The 21,361-nt window shown below is 42.1% G+C and overlaps 1 long non-coding RNA gene across 2 annotated transcripts; it reads left to right on the forward strand.

The window, feature by feature from the left end:
- The first annotated feature begins 6,506 nt into the window (after positions 1 to 6,506).
- LOC118243339 (uncharacterized) lies at positions 6,507 to 16,638 on the forward strand. 2 transcript variants are annotated; one of them, XR_007708620.1, is made up of 4 exons: positions 6,507 to 6,684; positions 12,689 to 13,073; positions 14,817 to 14,880; positions 15,567 to 16,638. It is a non-coding gene; the product is annotated as an uncharacterized LOC118243339 (long non-coding RNA). The 2 variants fall into 2 exon arrangements; XR_004777260.2 differs by lacking the exon at positions 12,689 to 13,073.
- Positions 16,639 to 21,361: the final 4,723 nt, after the last annotated feature.

Raw genomic sequence — 21,361 nt, forward strand, 5'->3', positions numbered from 1 at the left:
AATAAATAGTTGACTTTAATCCATGAATGAGAGAAAACTCACAGATAGAGTTAAAGACAGTTTAATAGGTGAAGTACAGCTGCATGAGTAAAGCAAAAAGAGAAATTATTTCACTACTTCCCAACAAAATACATTTCCCATTTCCTGGAAAGTTGGGCCTCGGAACACATAAAGGTTACTTAGGAAGCAAAGTGCCATAACTATGAATGTTTACCCACTTTTTTCTCCATTCCTTGAATTCTTATTTCTGAGCATGGCAACATGTAGTATGGAATGTCCGTTTGGTCAGCTGGGGTCAGCAGTCCTGGCTATGTCCCATCCCACCTTCTTGCCCACCACAGCCTGCTTGCTGCGGAGGTAGAGTGGGAAAAAGAAAAGAAAGGAAAAAAATGTAGAAAAAATAATCAGAACTGCGCAAGGAGAGAAATGAACAAAATACTGCTGTGTTTTCAATACTACTTTAGTCACAGATGCAAAGCACAGCACAGTGTGGGCTGCTATGAAGAAAATTAACTCCATCCCTGCCAGACTCAGAACATAAATATAATACTTATTAAAACAATATAGATGGATCATAAAGATTTATTTTATTTTTCTAAACAACCCATGCATTTGCATGGATCCTGGAAGAGGTTTTCTATAAGCAATGAGAAAACTTTATTTAAGTAATATGAAGTTATTTAATTAGTTTAATTGATATGGAAAGCTTTTAACAATCTACATTCATCTAACACGAATGTAAACTCTAAATTGTTAGTGAGGGCTTATTGGTTTATTATCATGGAGCTTTGAAAAAGAGTTTACAGTATATGATACAAATTTCATGTTTCCTTTCTGAAAAAAGATCTGTTAAAAATACTTTATTAAAAGTGTTTGAGTGGTGTAGTTTAGCAATCTCCCACAACCACTGTACATTATTCTTTCTATTCCCTATTGATTTAAAACAGCAATTAGAATTTGATGAGGAATGTCCGGGGGAAAAAAAAATTAAAGATCAATTAAGAATCCATGTTGCTAGGACTAAATATTTATTAAAATAACAGAACCTTTCAAATAATAGTTCAAACTTCATTACTCAAATACTTCCTTATACTTCTATTTTCTGCCTCACTTCATTGTAATTGGAAACTGCAATAGTGACAGTAAACGTTTCAGACTAAAGTACATAAAAATCATAAAGCTTTTACATTATAGTAACAGCGGTTGAGATTTTGTAAACAGATTTGAGCGGACTTTTTTTTTTATTATTATTTTCTTGTATATTTTGAAAGTTCTTTTCTGGTGTACAGTGACAAAAATCTTCCATTTAGCTAAATTAAACTGGAACATGTAGTAGCCATATCTAATTACAGAAACCCTTTAGACTACCCTTTACAGTCAGATGGACAAATGACCATAGTCGTGATGTTCCTTTTCAGTAGCAGAACTGGAGGAGAAGAGAAATTCAGAAGCTGGGCTTGAGCAGAGAAATCTTTTTGCAGCGAAACATGGCTTCCTTTAGGATTTTTATTTATTTATTTATTTATTTATTTGTTTGGGGGGGGGGGGGAGGAGGAGGATTTAACAAAAACCAAGAAGGGTTTCTGTAATTAGATATGGCTACTACATGTTAAAGTGAAAATGCCATATAATAAGAGCAGCAGCTATGGTTTCTGTCCATTCCTGTCTCAGTGTCTTTGAACTGTTGTCAAAGTAAAAATTTGGTATGCAAGAGGTGTACAACCCAGTGTTGCTCAAATGCATAATGCAAAGGCCTGCTCTGGCTCATTTAAAATGGTAACCTAAACCAAAACCTGATGGAATTAGTGGCCAACACATACAAACGTTGGCTTCACAAAAGGTAAAAATATAACTCATAGAATCACAGAATTGTTGAGGTTGGAAGAAACCTCTGGCAATCATCTGGTTCCACCACAAACACTAGGTTTAGGCTACTGATTGCATTGTAATTAGGCTGCCTAGTACTAAATAAAATAGTTAATTTGGTGGTGCAAAGTGGATAATCAGATTATATTCACTGAAAGAAGCCTTCAGCATGCACCCAGAGGAACATCTCAAACTCATGGCCCTAGAGCTGAAGTGAGGCACACTGGGACAGCAACAGTAAGCACATCTAGTTTGTGCTTGGCATGTTGACATGGATATACAAAATGGCATTTTTTTTCTTAACACTACACTCTACATATACATTGTGAAGAGATCATAGAATCATAGAATCATAGAATATACCGAGTTGGAAGGGACCCATAAGGATCATCAAGACCAACTCCTGGCACCACACAGGTCTGCCCAAAAGTTTAGACCATGTGACTAAGTGCACAGTCCAAATGCTTCTTAAATTCAGACAGGCTTGGTGCAGTGACTACTTCACTGGGGAGCCGTTCCAGTGTGCGACCACCTTCTCAGTGAAGAACCTCTTCCTGATGTCTAGCCTAAACTTCCCCTGCCTCAGCTTCACACCATTCCCATGGGTCCTGTCACCGGTGATAACAGAGAATAGGTCATCTGCCTCTCCTCTCCCTCTCACGAGGAAGTTGTAGACTGCGATGAGGTCTCCCCTCAGCCTCCTCTTCTCCAGGTTGAACAGGCCAAGTGACCTCAGCCGCTCCTCATACGTCTTCCACCCTAGGCCCTTCACCATCTTCGTCGCCCTCCTCTGGACACTCTCCCAACAGTTTAATGTCCTTTTTATACTGTGGTGCCCCAAACTGCACACAGTACTTGAGGTGAGGCTGCACCAGCGCAGAGTAGAGTGGGACAATCACTTCCCTTGACTGACTAGCAATGCCGTGCTTGATGCACCCCAGGATACGGTTGGCCCTCCTGGCTGCCAGGGCACACTGCTGACTCATATTCAACTTGCTGTCAACCACAACCCCCAGATCCCTCTCTGCAGGGCTGCTCTCCAGTGTCTCATCACCCAGTCTGTACGTATAGCCAGGGTTGCCCCGTCCCAGGTGCAGGACCCGGCACTTGCTTTTATTAAACTTCATGTGGTTGGTGATTGCCCAGCTCTCCAATCTGTCCAGATCTCTCTGCAAGGCCTTTCCAGCCTCATCTGAGTCCACAACTCCTCCAAGTTTAGTGTCGTCGGCAAATTTGCTCAGAACACCTTCTAGTCCTACATCCAAATCGTTTATAAAAACATTGCAGAGGACTGGTCCTAAAATGGAGCCTTGAGGGACCCCACTAGTGACCACCCGCCAGCCAGATGTGGCCCCATTTACCACAACCCTTTGAGCCCTGCCTGTCAGCCAATTGCTCACCCATCGTATGATGTTTTTGTTTAGCTGTATGCTGGACATTTTGTCCAGTAGGATCCTATGGGAAACCGTGTCAAAAGCTTTACTGAAATCCAAAAAGATCACATCAGCTGGTTTCCCTTGATCGACCAGATGGGTGATCTTATCATAAAAGGAAATCAAATTTGTTAGGCAGGACCTACCCCTCATGAACCCATGTTGGCTGGGACCAATGACTGCATTGTCCCCCAGGTGCGCTTCAGTAACTTCAGGGATCATCCTCTCCATAATTTTACCAGGCACTGACGTTAGACTGACAGGCCTGTAATTGTTAGGGTCTTCTTTCTTGCCCTTCTTGAAAATTGGCACAACATTTGCCAGCTTCCAGTCCAATGGGACCTCTCCAGACTCCCGGGATTGTTGAAAAATAATTGAGAGAGGTCCCATGATGACGTCTGCCAGCTCTTTAAGCACCCTGGGATGAATCCCATCCGGACCCATGGACTTGTACGGATCCAGGTGGAGCAGCAAATCCCGCACACGTTCAGGGTCGGTTGGGAGTTTGTCATTCCCACCGTCATGGTCCTCCAGCTCAGGGTACCCTGGGTCCCGAAGCCCATCATCAGCATTGAAGACAGAGGCAAAGAAGGCATTAAATGTCTCTGCTTTGCCCATGTCATTGTCTGTGAGGAGACCCCCCCCATCTAGTAGCGGACCTATGTTTTCTTTGCTTCTCCTTTTTTTGTTCACATATCTAAAAAAAACTTTTTTATTGTCTCCCACAGACTTGGCCAGCTTCAACTCTAGTTGGGCTTTGGCCACACGAATTTTCTCCCTACAAACACGAACAGCATCCCTATATTCCTTCATCGACGCCTGACCCTCCTTCCAGCAGCCGTACACTTTCTTTTTTCGCCTTAGCTCCAGTAGAAGATCCCTGGTCAGCCAGGCCGGCCTTCTGCCCCGCTTGCCTGACTTCTGATATTTTGGAATCGCCTGATCTTGAGCTTTTAGGAGGCAGTGCTTAAAGATGGATCAGCACTGATGGACACCAATGCCTTCAAAAGCAGTTTCCCAGGGGACCTTGCTGACTAATTCCCTGAGCAGCCTGAAGTCTGCTTTCCCCACATCCAGGGCTGAAGTTTTGGTGGCACTTTTCCTTCTGTCACCAAAAATTCTAAACTCAAACACTTCATGGTCACTATGACCGAGACGGCCGCCAATTGCCATGTCTCCCACAAGACCCTCTCTGTTCTCCAGCAACAGATCTAGGAGGGCACCTTTCCTAGTTGGCTCACTTAGCACCTGCACCAAGAAATTATCATCTAGGTGCTTTATGAACCTCCTGGACTTGCTCGTGTGAGCCGTGTGATGATCCCAGTTGACGTCTGGCAAGTTATAATCCCCCATTAGGACGAGGGAAGTCAATCTTGAGGCATCTCTTAGTTCTGCAAAGAATAATTCATCAGCATTGTCGTCCTGGCCAAGTGGTCTGTAATAGACTCCCACAATGACATCCCTTTTATTTGTTCGTCCCTTAATCCTTACCCAGAGGCTCTCAACTTTGCCATCGCCAACTTGAAGTTCCACACAGTCCAGCCCATTCTTCACATACATCGCCACCCCACCACCTCGCCTACCCTGCCTGTCCCTCCTGAAGAGCCTGTAACCATCTATTGCAACACACCAGCCACAGGACTCATCCCACCAGGTTTCGCTTATGCTGATGATGTCATAGCTGTGGGACTGGGCCAAGACTTCCAGCTCATCCATTTTATTCCTCATACTGCGTGCATTTGTGTAGAAGCACTTCAAATGCGCCTCCCTACACGCAGCACCTTGTGGAGCCGACCGAAGGGCCTCACTAGGACACAGTCCCTCTGATTCTAGCACACCATCCCTTAGCTCATCACCGGCGTGCCTGGTTCTATCCCCTTCCCCCTTTGACTCTAGTTTAAAGCCCTATCTATCAGCCCAGCCAACTCCTGAGCAAAAATCCTCACCCCTCTCTGAGAGAGGCGCATCCCATCTGGTGCCAGCAGGCCTGGGGTTGCATAGACCTTCCCGTGATCGAAAAACCCAAAATTCTGCCAGTTGCACCAGTCCCGAAGCCATGTGTTAATGTGACGAGTCTGCTTGTCAGCTTCGATCCCTCCTATCGGAAGGACAGAGGCAAACACAACCTGTGCCCCTGACCCTTTAAGTAGTCGCCCCAAAACCCTAAAGTCCCTTTTGATCGCTCTCGGACTTCTCGTCGCTACCTCGTCATTACCAGCCTGAAAGACCAGTAGCGGGTAGTAGTCAGTGGGCCGTACCAGGTGCTTGACTTTCCTAGTGAAGTCTCTCACCTGAGCCCCAGGGAGGCAACAGACTTCCCTGTGGGTAGGGTCCAGTCGGCATATTGGGCCCTCTGTCCCTTTCAAAAGGGAGTCCCCCATGACAAAACCCTTCTTTCTTTTTTGAGAGCTGATGTAGCAATGTGGGGGGTAGGGGACCTTGCCTTAGGCATCCTCACCAACTGGGACGGGCTTTCGCCTGCTTCGTTGTTCTGGTTGTCATGTTCTAGAGCTTCGTACCTGTTATATAAGGGTAGATGGGAAGGTGAGGTGGGCAGGGACAGGGCTCGCCTACCCCCCCGAACAGGAACCTGCCTCCATTCCCCCCCTTGGCTTAGGTCCCCTCCTGCTGCCTGGCGGGATGAGGGAACTTTTGTCTTTTGCGTAGCAGGAGACATTTGTGCTATGGCAGGCTCATGAGTCTGTCTCAGAGAGGGCAGACTACACCTCCACCAGTCAATTTCCCTCTCTGACTCCCTGATGCTTCTGAGCCTGCTCACTTCCTCCCAAAGTTCCGCTATCTGGCTGAGCAGCTCTTCAACCTGGGCACACCTCCCACAGGCATACCCCTCGCCGCTGCTGTCGGATACCGACAGAAGACTTGGGTACACCCTGCAGCCCAAGACCTGGACGGCTGTGTGTTTCCCCGAGCCCTCCGTCTGAGTAGCCACATCCATGACAGCGGCTGGAGAGGCTGCAAGAGATGCGGAGGCCATGGTTTTCTGCCTGGTTGATACCATGGCCAGGTTCCTCACAGGCAGGTTACAGGTACCGAAGGGAAAGACCGCTGCAAAAGACCGACGAGGGTCCCCCCTGCTCGCCCTGCCTGCGCGAACCTCCGCGCCGCGCCGCGCGACGCCCCGCCCCGGTCGCTCGCGCTCCCTAGGGGCTGCTTTTGAACGGCCGGGGAGGGGGCGCTGCTGGCTCCGCCTACGCCTCGTCAGCCTCCCTCACGAGGGCTGCCGGGTCCTGGCGGCTCCCTCGAGTGGCCTCGATACCGGAAAAAAGCCCTGCCTGTCCCCATCCCCCGCTCCGCTGCAGAACGCGTCTGCCCCGGAGCCGATCGCCTCGGCAAGATGTTATGATCGTGTTCATTGGCTGGTCAGGTTTGTGTCCCTGCATGTTCTTTTGAATAGCTTTCACTTTTTCTTATCACTTTTTTTTTTTACACTGAAAAAGGCCACTGGCCAGATATCCTTAAAGGAGCAGGCACTGTCCTTCCACATACCCTTACACCTGTACTTTCATGAACAGAGTCTATCAGTAGCTAGAATAGGTAATTGTGGAATAAGGACCAACTATTATATGACTGCTCTCAGCAAGGGTATAAATAGAAAAACAGATTCCACAAATTTAAGATGATGGTCTGCTAAGTGCTGAAATCTGCTTTGATGTTTGAATGTGCAAAGCTTATCCTCCAAAATTATAATAACCACTATCAATGACAGTGATATTATCTCCCATCAGAACAGAAAGTTCCATAATAATGCACTATAAACACCCTACATTTTGCTTTGGGTGCTGTCCTCTGGCTTTTACAGAAATGAAGAATTATAAAATTGACTAGTGAAATTAGTTCAAGTAGTAACACAGACACAAGGCAAGTGAGACCTAAATATTAGAAAAAAAAATCTTAAACTATAGAAATATGAAAAAGTTAGCCCCTTATTAAAGAGACACAGAAGATTTTATTCAAATATTAATTCTTCATTTTCCATGAAAGAAATTTGAAATTGAAAGAAGTAAGAAATAATTATACATTGAAAGAAGTAAGAAATAATTATAAATTATTTTAACATTTTAAATTAACATCTGTTCAAAACATTACCATTAATGTTTTTACAGCACTTCTCCGTAAGAGTTTCTTTAGAATTCTTAATGGAAACACCATCAGACCTAGCATCCACATAAGCCATGTAGCAGGGCCAGCCTGTGGTACTGTTTTTTTCCACAGCAGTTAATGACAGGAAAGAGACCTTCAGCTGATGCCCATATCTCAAAACCAAGCATAAATATGAATGAAAATGTTATAATTCCCAGGTTTTATGCATATCTCATGCACAGAATTATTGACTGTCTGCTCTGAAGCAGCTTTCTAGAGAATTTCTAATGGAAGATTTCATCCTGTTAAAATAAGCAGATTTTACACTGATAATTTGTCCTCAACTTTATATCAGTGATCCTATAAAGCCAGCTTGTCCTGCCAGATGCAGGGGACAGTGCTATTTTCAGAGTATTCAGCTTTTCTGGAATATATAGAAATTGAATGGAAATTCCTACTTTGTTCTTTGACCTAATAAGAATGTTTTCGTTTGTAAAGTACATTAGCAGAGGACGAAGACTCTTATTAATATATCAAGTGGTCGGTAATGTGCATAAACGTTTGCTCCTGTTGATTTTCATTCTTCCCAATATGTCCTTTATTCCTCAAAAAAAAAAAAAAAAGTATGCTGAATTTTAGTTTAGTAGCAAAATAATGTTCTAAAGCAACTAAATTAAGAAGCATTTGTGGGCAACTTCAGTTTGAGTCTTTTTTGACAAAAAAAATACATTCAGAAAACATGAAACTATTTATTTAAGCATAGAAATGTCTAATGGATTTTTCTGAAGCAAGTTTCATACTTCAAAGCCTTTTTCTTTTTACGCTCAAAGATTCTATCTCTAATTTTTAAAACCCACTGTATTTCTTCTGCTGCCTCTATACATTGAAGGGAAAACATGCTAATCATCCAGCTCTTTCTTTCTCATGTTCTGAACATATTTCACTCTAATGGTTCCATGCATGATTATAATTTGAGAATAAGAGAAACAATTTAAAACTTCAATTATGAAAGCATGTCTTTGTTAACTCACTCCCAGCTAAATGACTTCCTCTCACACTAGGAAGTTAAACATCTCACAGCATGACTGAGCTTCAGAAACTTCACTATTCATTCACAAAATCCTGCTTTCATAGCTACTTTTCACGGTCTTGTTGGAATTTATGCTCCCTCTTTTATTTATAGTGTCAAGGATTCACAAGATAGTCGACCTAGAGCTAATATTTGCATCTAGGTTAGACCTCTGATTCTTTGTTTTAGTTTACATTACAGTGTGTATTGGGTTTTTGTATATTGTTTAATATCTTCAACAATATAGACAGTAGGAGCAAGTGCACCCTCAGCAAATTTGCAGATGACACCAAGCTGAGTGGTGCGGCTGATACAAAAGAAGGAAGGGATGCCATCCAAAGGTATCTGGACAAGCTTGAGAAGTGGGCTCACGTGAATGTAATGAGGTTCAACAAATCTATAGGCAGGGTGCTGCACCTGGGCCAGGGAAATCCCAGAAGTGAGTACAGACTAGGAGAAGAACTCATTGAGACCTGCCCTGCAGAGAAGTACTTTGGTGTTCTGATGGATGAAAAGCTCGACATGAGTCGGCAGTGTGCGCTTGCATCCCGGAAGGCCAACTGCATCCTGGGCTGCTTTAAAAAAGCAGTGGCCAGCAGGTCGAGGGAGGTGATTGTCCCCCTCTACTCAGTCCTGATGAGGCCCCACTTGGAGCACTGCACACAGGTCTGGATCCCCCACCACAAGAAAGTTGTGGAGCTGTTAGAGTGGGTCCAGAGGAGGGCCACAAAGATGATCAAGGGGCTGGAGCACCTCTCCTATAAAGATTGGCTGAAAGAGCTGGGGCCGTTCAGCCTACAGAAGAGAAGGTGTGACCTCATCACAACCTTTCAGTACTTAAAGGAGTCATAAAAAGAATGGAGAAGGACTCTTTACTTGGGTAGGTAATGATAGGACAAGGGGGAATGGTTTTAACCTAAAAGAGGGGAGATTTAGATTGGACGTTAGAAGGAAGTTTTTCTCTCAGAGGGTAGTGCAGCACTGGGACAGGTTGCCCAGAAAGGTTGTGGATGCCCCATCCCTGGAGGTGTTCAAGACCAGGTTAGATGAAGCCCTGAGCAACCTGACATAGTGGGTGGCATTCCTGCCTATGGCAGGGGAGTTGGAACTAGATAATCCTCGAGGTCTCTTCCAAACCATGCCATTCTATGATTCTATGATAAGTGGCAAGGTTTTGTAGTGGGGGGCTGCGGGGGTGGCTTCTTTAAGGAGAATCCATAAGCTGCCCCATGTTAGCTTACAGCCTGTTTCAGCAGGCTCCAAAGGGACCTGCCACAGCCCAGAGCCAAGATGATAAGTGATGTTGTTGATGTCTCTTTGAGAGTTTATTTATGAAAGGGAAAAAAAAAAAAAAAAAAGACTGTTGAACAATGGTAGCTGGGAGAGCTAGGAGTGACAACCAGCCCTGCAGACCTCAAGGTCAGTGCAGAAGGAGGAGGGCAGGAGGTGCTCCAGGCACACAGCAGAAGTTCCCCTGCGGCCTGTGAAGAGGCCCCTGCTGGAGCAGGCTGTCCCCCTGCAGCCCATGGGTCCCACGGCAGAAGAGATCTCCACACTGCAGCCCGTGGAGGAGCCCCCAGTGGAGCAGGTGGATGTGGCCTGGAGGAGGCTGCAGCCCATGGAGAGCCCCTGCAGGAGCAGGCCCCAGGCCGGAGCTGCAGCCCATGGAGAGGAGCCCATGAAGGAGCAGGGGGTCTGGGGACAGGTGCTGCCTGTGGGGGACCCGTGCTGGTGTAGTTTGCTCCTCACAGATGGACGCCATGGTACAGACCCATGTTTGGAGCAGTTCTTGAAGAGCTGCTGCCTGTGGGAAGCCCACACAGGATCTCTTTGGGAAGGACGGCATCCCATGGGAGGGACCCCATGTTGAAGCAGGGGAAGAGTGACTGTGAAGGAGAGGCAGAGATGAAGCACCATGGACTGACCACAGCCCCCGTTACCCTGCACCGCTCGGGAGGGAGGATATAGAAGAGGGTTGGCGTGAAGGTATTTTTAGTGGGTTTTATTTTTTTTTGTTTGTTTGTTTGTTTCTCACTGCTCAAGCTTGCTAGTAACAGGCAATACATTTTATTAGACTCCCTGTGCTGAGTCTGTTTTGCCTGTGACGGTAATTGCTGAGTGATGTCCATGTCATTATCTCAACTCTTGAGCCCCTTTCATCATATTTTCTCCCCCTTTCCTCTTGAGGAGGGGGAGTGAGAGAGCAGCTGTAACGGGGCTGTGGGTGTAGTGTAGTAGCTGCCCAGATGAGTAAAACCACCACACAGTGCGTGATTTTATAATTCTGTGTATTTTGCTAATTGGGTAGGTGAAGAATATAAACCTTTTTGTGGGACATTCTTTTGGCCATCATCTAGGTGGTTCAGCTGGCAAGATGCATCAGAACAGTATAGGCCAACGCTACCAGAAGAATAAGTCAATAACAGTAGTATTTTGAGACAAAATATTGGCTATTTTGTCAATATAAAAACATTGCAATGAGAAACTCAGAAAGTAGAACATATGTAGGAATTAAACATTACATAATTGTTACCTATATGTAGGTAAAATTATGTGCTATGATTATAGTATGGTAGTACAAATACAGCAGAAAAAGTACAGGGTGTTGACTAGGTTTCAGGAGGAAGGACCATTTTTTTCTTCTTCTTCTAAGATTATGCCTAAACCAGTCATAAAAAAGAATAGAGAACACAACCCAAATGCAAGTATTAACACAATGGGAAATAAAAATGATCCTTATTTACCTACCCATCTTTATTTCACTGTTGTGAAGGGCCACTACTGTACAACTTGCAAAAACTGTAAAATGTATACACTATCTACTATGAATATGTAACTTTGATTTAAAGTAATTTGTTTAAAAGCCTAATGAGATTGACTTCTGAAGCAGATTTCTGCCATTTATGTTGTTTCTAGCTTCACTGAGATAAAATAAAATTGTGGCAGGTGACTCAGAAAATGAGTTGACCTATCAGGGAATAAAAGATACACTGAAATGTCCATGTAAAATGATGTGGGTTTTTTGAGCTTTATTGGATATGGTACCAGGTTTTTTAGCACAACCTGATTTGGGCTAAGGACAAGACAATCTGGAAGGACATGAAGTGAGGCCTCCGTGAAGAAAGGATAAGGCACAGGGAATGGAGAAGGGCCAGATCTGTCATGCAAGTGGCAGAGAGAAGACCAGCAGTGGAGAACTGGGCACAGCATAGCATACCTCTGAGAAGAGGACACAGTAGCAACCAAGAACACAATATGTTGTCAGAGATACATTATGCTTTCTGTAATGGCTGTGATACAGAATCACAGAATCACAGAATCATCTAGGTTGGAAGAGACCTCAAGATCACCTAGTCCAACCTCTGACCTAACACGAACAAGTCCTCCACTAAACCATATCACTAAGCTCTACATCTAAATGTCTTTTAAAGACCTCCAGGGATGGTGCCTGAACCACTTCCCTGGGCAGCCCATTCCAATGCCTAACAACCCTTTCAGTAAAGAAGTTCTTCCTAATATCCAACCTAAACCTCCCCTGGCGCAACTTTAGCCCATTCCCCCTCATCCTGTCACCAGGCACGTGGGAGAATAAACCAACCCCCGCCTCACTACAGCCTCCTTTAAGGTACCTATAGAGAGCAATAAGGTCGCTCCTGAGCCTCCTCTTCTCCAGGCTGAACAATCCCAGCTCCCTCAGCAGCTCCTCATAAGACTTGTTCTCCAGACCCCTCACCAGCTTCGTTGCCCTTCTCTGGACTCTCTCGAGCACTTCGATGTCCTTCTTGTAGTGAGGGGACCAAAACTGAACACAGTACTCGAGGTGCGGCCTCACCAGAGCCGTGTACAGGGGGACAATCACTTCCCTAGTCCTGCTGGCCACACTGTTTCTTATACAAGCCAGGATGCTGTTGGCCTTCTTGGCCACCTGAGCACACTGCTGGCTCATATTCAGCTGCCTATCAACCAGTACTCCCAGGTCCTTCTCGGCCAGGCAGCTTACTAACCACTCATCTCCCAGCCTGTAGCGCTGCTTGGGGTTGTTGTGCCTCAGGTGCAGGACCCAGCACTTGGCCTTGTTGAACTTCATACAGGTGGCCCATCGGCCCAGCCTATCCAGATCCTCCTGCAGAGCCTTCCTACCCTCAAGCAGATCGACACATGCACCTAACTTGGTGTCATCTGCAAACTTACTGAGGGTGCACTCGATCTCCTCATCCAGATCATCGAGAAAGATATTGAAGAGGACTGGCCCTAGTACTGAGCCCTGGGGAACTCCACTAGTGACTGGTCTCCAGCTGGATTTCACTCCATTCACCACGACTCTTTGGGCCCAGCTACCCGGCTAGTTTCTTACCCAACGAAGCGTAAGCCAGTCCAAGCCATGAGCAGACAGATTCTTGAGGAGACTGCTGTGGGAGATGGTGTCAAAAGCCTTACTGAAGTCAAGGTAGACCACATCCACAGCCTTTCCCTCATCCACCAAGGACGTCACTTTGTCATAGAAGGAGATCAGGTTCGTCAAGCAGGACCTGCCTTTCATAAACCCATGCTGACTGGGCCTGATCGCCTGGTTGCCCTGCAAGTGCCACATGATGACACACAAGGTAATCTGCTCCATGAGCTTCCCTGGCACTGAAGTCAAATGAACAGGCCTGTAGTTTCCCAGGTCTACCCTCCGGCCCTTCTTGTGGATGGGCATCACGTTTGCCCTTCTTGTAGATGGGTGTCATGTTTGCAAATGAATATGTTAACATTAAGAACCATCATATACAGTGTTATTTCTTATGTTGTTTTTTCTTTATTTGATTCATTACTATACACTTTAAAGGCAATGAGATCTGAGATAAGCAGGTCTTTTTCACGGAATCACAGAATCGTCTAGGTTGGAAGAGACCTCCAAGATCATCTAGTCCAACCTCCGTCCTAACACTAACAAGACCTCCACTAAACCATATCACTAAGGGCTACATCTAAATGTCTTTTAAAGACCTCCAGGGATGGCGACTCAACCACTTCCCTGGGCAGTCCATTCCAATGCCTAATAACCCTTTCAGTAAAGAAGTTCTTCCTAATATCCAACCTAAACCTCCCCTGGCGCAACTTTAGCCCATTCCCCCTTATCCTGTCACCAGGCACGTGGGAGAATAGACCAACCCCCACCTCTCTACAGCCTCCTTTAAGGTACCTATAGAGAGCGATGAGGTCTCCCCTGAGCCTCCTCTTCTCCAGGCTTTTGCTCATATCTGTCTCGTTTCATCTTAGAGTCTCAAAGGGTCACAACATAGGCCTTTGCTAGAAGACCTAAAGAGTTCATTTGGGCTCTTCTTATTTTTTGTCCCACAAATACCTTTAACCTTAATACCTTTATACCTTATAATACCTTATAATGACCTTTGCAAACAATGCCCTTCTCAAATCAGCACAAAGCAGAAATTCAAATAAAAATTGTTTTTCTCTATCTAAACATGTTGTGTTCCAGTTTAATCTGATTTTACCTTAAATTCATCTTCAGTCTATGTATACTGATGGGATTTATTTTTCTTATGAATAATGTCAGGGTCACCAGTCTGCACAAAATGACACTTTTAAAAAGGAGAGGATGAAAAAGCAAGTTCATTGTACAGCTCCAGAAACACTTTTTGCAGTGAAAAATAATATATATTAGAGAAAATCAACACTTAAAACACCTAACATTTAAATGTTTTTCTAACAGTATTAAAAGCAGAACACTTGACTGAGGCATGTTGGGAAGGTCTTAGTTATAAAACCTCCTTGATCCATCTCAAGAAGATAAGCATTAAGATAATGTATTACACAGATGTGTGCTGTATAAATAAATCTTTTTTCAAAGCAACAAGCTCAGAGCCACATTAAGTTTTCTCTACAGTTTGGCCCAGTCCTTAAATACCTGTATGATGACATATTGAGGTTAGAATTCCCAGTGAAGCAATGTTGTTTATCAGATGGCATTTATATTGATTTTATCACCAGATAGCTACAATGTGATAACTGATGGACTGTAGTGAACACACTTTGTTAATTCTCTATGCCTGTCTCTAGTAAGTAGCCTTTTTAATTCGTTCATTTTTTAACACCCCATTCAACATTTTCTCTCAAGAGCATGTGTGTCTGGTGTGTCCTTTACTAGTCTTTCTCGATGGGGGAAATCAATGATATTAATTCATTATGGAATAGGACCTAGATTAGGAGCTATAGATATACATATATGATTTAAAGTATTTTTGATCTAATGATATAGTATAGGAGTCTGCATTTTTTATGTTGTTAATTATTCTTCCACTTTATATAGCTCTTTAAAAATTGTATTACTTTCTTCATTATTTCAGTTTACCTGAAGAGAAGGAGAAAAAAAGAAAAGAAAACAACCCAAGGAAACACACACATATATATGTATGTATATCATGTGTGTGTATATATACATATATATGATTTACATTTAAGGATCTTGAAATCACATTCTGCATTTAAATGAATTTTGTCAGATCAGTTTTAAATAGACTTTAAAACAAAGCAATGAGTATCAGAGGTAACAATTTAATAATCCAATCAAATGGCAACATTATCATGTTTTGCCAGGCGTTGTCATCACACTGGAGAAAATGTCAAACTATAGGCACCTGGTAATGAAACAGACCTGTGCCATTTTCTGTTTCTGGTTTATATGTTTGTGGTATTTGAAACACATGCATTTAATTGCTTTGAACCGTGGGATCCAACATTGTTCTGATGACTACTGAACTGTTAAATTGATCAGAGCACTGAGAATATGTATATGTTTTTAAATCAGCCTACTGGCAAATTTCCTTTGCTGTAATGCATTCCCATTGCCCTTAATTAAATTTGTTTCTTATCCATTGCCTTCCAAATTATATCACTAAATCCTCTCTTTATCATCTTGGTAGTGCCTCCAAAGTTTACAAAAATTAATGGCTCCTCAAGCTTTTAAACACTTTGGGCAAAATGCACCACAGTTAATTTCACTGGGAATAGATGGAGCTGCACCAGGAATGAATTTGGGTGCTATGAATTACTGAGCAACCTGAGGACTAAACTATTTATGCATTCTTATTTTGCAGATCTGATTTCTCCATCAATGTCAAGAAAGATAAAGAAGTAAAAGCACAATACTAAAGACATTATGATCTGTGTGAGACACAGGCTACCCTGAATTCAGATGTTCAGAACTCAATGACTATGATGAGATGTCTGCCATGGATCAGGAATAGTCATAACCTTGTGTGTGATGATGGGCAGAAACATATATTTATCTAAATAAATTTAGAGCTGTTTCCCTATGGACATTTTTACTACGCTGTATGGCTATCAGAATTTAATTAGTACTGCCTTAGTTTAGCTTTACGTCTTTGTATTGATATTAAAAGCAACAGTTAAAGTAAAACTAGAGAAAAGTGATGTTGAATCTGGCCCAATTCATTTTTTGGTAATTGTGTATTTTAAAAAGTTGGAAATGATCTGAGTATGAAAGAATAAAACAAGTACCTTCCTTTAAAATATTTTCTTCCTTTAAAAATAAATAAATAAATAAATAATAAATAAATAAATAAATGTTAATTTTCTTTCTCCACAGTATGATGAAAAAGACTGTCTTGGAAACATTTTTAAAAATCTTATTAAAAACTCTATTTTGACAATAAAATATATGTATACAACAATTGCCGGAAAAGCAAAATGACAAAGAAACAATATATCATATTAACTTTGAAACATTTAAAGCAATCAATTGAAAGCCTTTTAAAGCAGCACCTTCTGATTGTAGAAACCCCTTTAAAACATCAAAATGGCCTGTAGATGTTTTGGCATTTTTGTTATTGTTTGTTTGCTTGTTTCAAACTGGAAAACCTGGAAAAGTTCTCAGTAAACTGCAGACAAATTGCTTTGAGATTCTGGAAATATGTTAGCTATAGTAAAGTATTCCATATTACACAGTCTGAGACAGGAGGAGGGAAAAAGTGTGACAGCTGGCTTTGTGGGTACATGAGCACATTTCCCTTCAGAAAGCTGTCAGGCAAAACCAACTTCCTTGTTATAATTAAATTACATTACATATATTGTTGAAAATTCATCTATATTGCTTCTAAAAATAATTAATTGATTCAATGGCCAAAATGCTGTCATTTTACAAAATTATGTTTTCCACTCTGTACTTCACTGTTATTTAATAAACAAACAAACAAATAAATAAATAATAATCATCGAAAGGATTCTAGATTCACTCTGTCACACACACGTAAAACTGTCATCTAAGCAAATAGCTTGCTAGGATTGATTTATAGATATTATATAATGACATAATGACATGTCACAAAATTTCATGTCCTTCTTGTAGTGAGGAACCCAAAACTGAACACAGTACTCCAGGTATGGCATCACCAGAGCTGAGTACAGAGAGACAGTCACTTCCCTAGCCCTAGTCCTTCTGGCCATACCATTTCTGATCCAAGCCAGAATGCTGTTGGCCTTCTTGGCCACCTGAGCACACCACCTGTTCATATTCAGCCAGCTATCAATCAATACCCCCAGGGCCCTTCCTGATGGGCAGCTTTCCAGACACTCTTCCCCCAGCCTGTAGCACTGCATGGGGTTGTTGTGCCCCAGCTGCAGGACCCAGCACTTGGCCTTGCTGAACTTCAGGCTGTTGGCCTCTGGCCATTGGCCCAGCCTATCCAGACCCCTCTGCAGAGCCGTCCTACCCCTGAGCAGATCAAAACTCATGCCTAATTTGGTGTCATCTGCAAACTTCCTGAGTGGGCACTTGATCTCTGTGTCCTTATTGATAAAGATACTGAAGAGACCTGGCCCCAGTTCTGAGCCCTGGGGGACACTACTAGTGTCTCTATTCACCACAACACTTTGGGCCTGACTTCATTAATTTAATGAAGCATACACCCATCCAGGCCTTGAGCAGCCAGTTTCTACAGGAGAATTCTGTGGGAAATGGTGTCAAAATCTTACAGGAAGGGAGGATAGAGAAGAGGAGGGGAGGAGAGGGGAGGGGAGGGGCAGAATGCATGTCATTCACATGCTTAAAATTGTTATTATCTAACTCCCAATTATAGAGGTCCACAGAATGAGGTTCAGAGAGGGTTGCTGGCACAAAGCAGCAGGGATGGGGGAAAGGAGGGTTTGCTAAGAGAAAAGGGATTCTGGAATAGATGTCCCCGTGAATTCCATCTCTTTCTTATAACCTATCCTGCTACTGACCTGCAGGTCTTTTTCACATAACGTACAGTTGTAAATGTGAAAGCAAGATAATAATGATTTCAGTCGGATGCTGAACAAACAAAATACAGGTTCTTAAAATACAAGGGACAGTGTGAATTATTCAAATTGATAAAGAGAAGTCAGGTGCAAAGAGATCCTGGTTGTTTCCATTACAAAATTAACATGAGGGAATATTAGAGTTGTAAAGAGAAATATTTAGTTGCAGGCTGAACCACCTAAAGATGCGTAACAATGACAGGGGCTCTACCTGCATGGATTTTATTCAAGATATTATAATTTAGAGTCTCTGCTATGTTTTAAACTAGATGTAAGAAATATATACTTACTGGAACTCAGTAGACTTTCATGATCGTAAAATTGGTTGCTACAGGCGGAAGCAGGCCCTGAAAAACTGTTAATGAATGTAACAAAGGTGACAAAAACTTTGAGATCAGGAAATAAGTTTCAGCTCTTGTCTTCTTCAACATTTCATTTTCCCTATAACTGCTTACAAAATAATCCAAACCTTACATTTCACTCTCACTACCATTTATCACACGATGAGATCAAGTCCCCATCTGTGTTAAAAGAGACGTCACTGAAAACACAGCAACACATTGCAGGGGGTAGTGAAAGCCAAGATATAATGTGAGGTCTGAAAGACAGCTTCAGCCATTGACAACTTTGTGCATTTTTTTTTCCTTCTTCTTCTTAAGAAAGTACTAACCTTTCTAAATGTGAAATATATGAGGACTTCATGCCCTTAACAAATGAATGAAAATGAGAGAGAGAAATGGAAACCAGGCCTGGGGGAAAAGTTTGGTCCCTGGTTCTTAACAGATACACAGAATGCAGTGCCAGTATAATCACACTGAGTCTGTTGGAGAAGAGAGATGTGTGGCACACCAATTACTGACAGCAGGGAAAATTGAAAGAAATTACATTCAGGGGAGTGTGAAATGTGAAAGTCAAGGAAATAAATTAGATGTTGTATGACCTCTAGTGTAATATGTGGAGAACTAATACATTTAACCTTGTTGTAATCATGTCATAGCTAGACTGCATTAGGAACTTTTTCATTTAAATTTTCCTCTCTGTGGCTCTCTGCGGCTCTCTGCTCAACTTTTCAAAATGGAAAATAACATAGCAACACAGGCAGCTGTGGAGTTGGTTCTGGAAAGAGTAGCTGCATGAAGTTTGCACTGCACAAAGAAGCTGAGCTCAGAATTTGTTAGTCAGGAACCATTCAATCTGACAACATTGAATATTAGCAATTATGGATGTTTCCTTGAAAGAGAAAAAAGATGAGATCTCTACTGCAAACTACTGTGTATTTTATTGACTGGTAAACTAGCTACAAACTGAAAACAATCTACGTGGAAATATCTTGCTAATATCAGAAAAAGGGAAGGAGTGGTTCAAATTTCTTGAAGATGTGATTGTAGAGCCTTGAGTATAATGAGACTTCTTTAAAGAAGGCATGGATTTGGCTGTCATCTGTCTCAAAGAAGGTACTAAAACTGGGAAAAGCTCTACTAGGGAGAAACAAGAGACCCTGGAATGCATCTGACGATATGATCATATTGAAGCTTTGAATGTCTCAAAGTCTGTCCGATACCTTATTTAAGTACCTCAGGACAGTTTATGTCCATCACGTTTTGTCCTTATGTCCCTTTGTCCATGTCCCATGGGCTTGGAAAACAATGCATTCCTTTTTGCAGCAGCCTTTTATTTCTTCTTGTCTTCAGGATAAACATGTGCCATTCTTTTAATTGTCACTTTGTGGTTTCTGCAAATCCTCCTCCTTGTGATCCAATTGATCTATATTCTTAATATGGTTAAGATGATGCAAGAATGGCTTTTGGTAGGTGTGAAATACAATCCTGAAATCCCATCATGTGGTCACTTCAAAGAGATTGCGGATAATCTGCCTGCCTGCCTGGAAAAAAAAAATGTAAGAACATTAATTGGTAAAGTTATGTATTAGAGGTCGTGTGTATATTAGTGGGTGGGCAGGAAAAAGTTAATAAAAATTCTCTCTTATGATGCTACGACAATGCACAAGAATAAGTCTTGTTCACAGAGATCTCCATCATAAACAGAAACATTGTTTTGCCTCTGCAGAACTGTTGTGAAGGTCACTGGGACAGCCCAATTGTCTGAGAGTTTTCTTGAATGTCACTAATTAGCTCAGTTAACAGGTTGGATACAAACACTTGAAAGACTTTATAATGTTAATGTTGGTTGTTAATTGTTATGGTTATGTCTGACTCAAAAATGAAATTTTGTGGACCTGTACCTTTCAGAAAGGTTGTTGCAGCTGATCATTATGCACCATAGTATTGATTAATTAAAGTTCCAACATTGCTAAACCAGAGATCACTAAAAGACTTTCTTGATGGTGATGAGTCTGAGCATTCTGGCTCTAGTGGCCTGTTGTATTTAACTAAACTTTGCTTGATCATGTTTAAAACAGTTTAAAAAAAAAATCAGTGTTTTAGGTTTCAGTAATTCTTGCATCAGAATGCTATCTTTTCTGACACAGGAAATACAATTTTATTAAGAATATTCTCCATAATTTTAAAAGACGTTGTATCTAAAATTGAAGCCCATACACAATATTCAAAGGAATTGTAATTACTCTTGTCTGAAAGTCTGCTTATATAATTTGACTGAATCATGACAATCAACTTAATACATATTTGCTAACTGTCTTTTTACAGATAGAAAAGTAACTTTTGTCTTGAATTTGCGAATGATGCAGATTGCCTCTCTCTGCCATTGATTAAATGCTCCCTGTTTCAGTGAAAAAGTTGGCTTTTCCAATTTAAAAGAGACCGGTCCTGTCAGCAATTATATCCACTATTACATCTCTTAAAGCCCAGTTTTCATACCAAACCATTCTCCTCTCAAAGGTCTCCTCACTAGGTTTGATGATCAGATGGTGCCTGCATGGTCTTTCCAACACCTAGCAGGATGTGTTATGTTGGTGCAGATTGCCATACCCTACCAACCCCAGGCATGTGGGATGGCTGACCTGTCACCCTGCTGCAGACCTGCTGTTAGATTCACAGACACATCAGCGTCCTACTCATCACCACAGATCCTTCTGTCTGTCTCAGGATGAGGCACAGGAATCTTGAATTCTGAAAATATGGGAAAATCCATATCACCTCTTGAACAGCTCTCACTGAAATTACAAGAAAAGGTCTAATATTTATTCTGAGATCTGTTTGCTTTTATACTGTTTATGTTGATCTCATATGGTGAGTGAACTTTGGTTTTTCTGTATAGCCATCTGTACAAACCTATCCTGTTTTGGAGAAAAAACACAATTTAACAACCTAAAAATCTAGAAATGAATGTATCTTTATATCTGTGTAACTTCTGACCTCATTTGAAGGAATTCAGCCTGTCTGTAATCTTGAATACTGATGTACCAACAGCTTCCACTCAGCTACTAAATGTTTTCAGCTTTCAAAAAACCTTTCAATAAAATCAAGAGCTTTTTCATGTGAAGAACATAATAACATTGTTTTCACTCAGGCAAAAGCAGTATTAGAGTAAAGTAAATTCACCACAGAAAATAAAAAGATGGGCATAAAGAAAAGAAAAAGAATGCAATGTAAAAGTACAGAATTACACTGAA

The sequence above is a fragment of the Cygnus atratus genome, chromosome 8, assembly GCF_013377495.2.
Source record: "Cygnus atratus isolate AKBS03 ecotype Queensland, Australia chromosome 8, CAtr_DNAZoo_HiC_assembly, whole genome shotgun sequence".
Lineage (NCBI taxonomy): Eukaryota > Metazoa > Chordata > Aves > Anseriformes > Anatidae > Cygnus > Cygnus atratus.